This window comes from Salvelinus sp. IW2-2015, linkage group LG22, assembly GCF_002910315.2.
Source record: "Salvelinus sp. IW2-2015 linkage group LG22, ASM291031v2, whole genome shotgun sequence".
Classification (NCBI taxonomy): Eukaryota; Metazoa; Chordata; class Actinopteri; order Salmoniformes; family Salmonidae; genus Salvelinus; species Salvelinus sp. IW2-2015.
Window position 1 is genome coordinate 34,973,247 of NC_036862.1, and position 3,088 is coordinate 34,976,334.

Genomic DNA, 3,088 nt, shown 5'->3' on the forward strand with positions numbered 1-3,088 from the left:
TTCCGTTGTCAACTTCTGTCTGCAATTGCATTAATAAAGGTTTGATTGATTTACTTAAAGAAGATATTGTCTGATTGCGTGTTTTCACCAATAAGCCAATGATTGACAAGGAACAAGGAACCTTCCCCAACACTTCCCTGCACTCAACACATTCCAAGCTTAGTTGCACACACTATATACCTTCCTCCTATAACCATTAACTTCTGGTGTAGAMCCTCTAAACCTCAGCACTCCATCAGTGACATGAATAAGTATATTTCATATTCTCAGAACCCAACAGTCCCTCCTCTTGAACAATAGCTTCCTACTGTTCAACTTACTTAAACTTGGAAATTACTTATAAATGAACAATCAATGATAACAAAACATGAACAAAAAATAATAAAACATGATTATAAATGAACAAACAATGATAACAAAACATTCACCGTGAGGTTTACAAACTCAGAGACTTATGGCCTCTGATCTATGATCACAACAAACACAATCTTAATTTCCATCTCTCATCACACAACAAAATGACATTCCAGCTGAAGCTGTTGGCTTCCTCCCCTCCAGCTGGAGCTGCTTTTAGTTTCTCCACTTTCTCCTTCTAKTTCATAAGAGAGTGATAGCATAAGACTTGGAAAGCAACAAACAGACACACAAAACATAACAGTATTAACAATGTGGTAAGCTATGCATAATTATATATGCATGAAAACCCAAAGTCTGAGACCATGACAATTCCCACTCTCTCTTCACCTGACTCTTTGCCTCCAGGATACTTTTCTGCTGGATTCCACAAAAATGAAAACCCTCAAAAGCCTCCTCATGCTCTTCGCTCAGTCTTCCCCTTTCCGGCCCCAGGTTCCGAGAGGTGTTCCCAAGCCATGTCATTTTCACTTTGTTCCCCATCTCCTCCATTGCCACCTGATAGGCAAGTGCGCATCCATAATCAACGCTACATCCTCTTGAGGTAACTCAGGACTGTATATGCTTTCACATCAATGCCGTCAAAATGTTGTTCAGAGTACAATTACCCCAACATCTATCCTCTTTCAAATGATGCATTAACCAATAAAGCAGCTAACCCAACTATGATGTTTAAAGTAGCTCCCAGACCCAACCCATCTGCATGTCTACAGTGGAATCTAGTCTCTCTCTCTCTCTCTCTCTCTCGCTCTGCTTCCTCTGTCATGGTGTCTTCAAGCTCACCCATTATACATCTGGACCTCACTTCACGTGAGAACTATGCACCCACCGAGGTGAGATGTGACGATCATTAACGCTGCAGGTGCTGTAAGGAGTACTGTATGTGGACCAGACCAACACTGTCCCAACACCCCCGCCTGGTGTATCTTGATGTACACTCAATCTCCAGAATTCAGCCCGTGCTCTTGGTTATCTCCAGCTCCTCATGTGCTACTTTCACCTGAGGATATACACACTGCAACACATGGGTCATTTCCTGACAACATAGACTCTCCTCCTATGGTAAGATCACTAATTTGTGACATTTGAATAACAGCCTCCCCTGTACTCCCATCGGTCTCCCAGTTACCAGTGATCCGGATCACAGCCCCAATGTAAGTGTTGCTTTCGTCCCTCTCCTCGCCCCTACCTAGGTTCGAATCAGAGACCCTCTGCACACATCAACAATAGTCTCCCACAAAGCATTGTTACCTATCGAATCCACAAAAGCCGCAGCCCTTGCAAAGCATGGGAAACAACTACTTCAAGGTCTCAGAGCGAGTGACGTCACCGATTGAAACGCTATTTGCGCGCACCCCGCTAACTAGCTAGCCATTTCACACCGGTTACACTCACCCTCCTTTGACCTCCTCCGACCTCCTCCTTTTCCACAGCAACCAGTGATCCGGGTCAACAGCATCAATGTAACAGTATAGCTTCCGTCCCTCTCCTCGCCCCTACCTGGGAACGAACCCCTATAAAAGAGCTTGTTCAAACCTTCATACACACCCACACACACTCACACCCTGCGCTCTCATGGCCACTGCGACTGGGCCTTTCACCCTCTCGTTACAGGTTTAGCAGGGAACCAACCCCACCCGTTTCTTATTCCCTAGAACTTAACCTTCACAGGTCCCAGCCTGCTGGAGTTTACCTTCCGGAACTTACCCTATACTTTATAGTACTAGCCGGAACCAACCTACTATATACCACAAAGCTACGACCGGTCGTAACACAATGGGCTTACTGAATAAACTCAGGCTTTCTAGGTCCGTCTCCTATAATTGTTCAGCCTACGATTCTCATCTCCCCAAGATGTCAAAATGAGTGGAAACAGGTGTAGGAACTGTGCCTACCTTGTTTGTTGCCAGCTCCTTCTCCACTGGACTCTTTTGTTTTACTACAAACGTGGTGAACCCTGCTTGCAGCGCCAGCTGTTAGGTTCTAATTCTTATGAAGCTTAACCAAGTTTATTCTGCCCAGAGGGTCAATACAGCTGCATTCAGACAAAAACATTTTCACACAAGCACTGATATTTAACCGTTCCTCATAGACTGAGTCTCCTCCTACCCATCTGTACAAACATCGTTCTTTACTGCTAGGCAGGACACTAGTGATACGGGCCATAAACCTTTATTTCTCCCTTAACTTCTCTAGGGTAGGGGGCAGCATTTTCACATTTGGATGAAAAGCATACCCAAATTAAACTGCCAGTTACTCATCCGCAGGAGATAAGATATGCATATTATTAGTAGATTTGGATATAAAACACTCTGAAGTTTCTAAAACTGTTTGAATCATGTCTGYGAGTATAACAGAACTTATTTAGCAGGCAAAACSCCGAGGACAAACCATTCAGATGTTTTTCTTTTTTGAGGTCACTGTCTTTTCAATGAGTTTTCATTGGGAAACCAGATTTCTAAGCGAATTGTTTGCAGTTCCTACGGCTTCCACTAGATGGCAACAGTCTTGAGAAATAGGTTGAGGTTATTCCTTTGTGTAATGAAGAAATACGGCCATCTTGAAGTCGAGGCACTCCAGGTGTCCTGGACATGCGCGTCAATCAAACAGAAGGCATGTGACATTTCATTTTAATCCTGTATTGAACACATATCATCCCGTCTTCAATTTTATC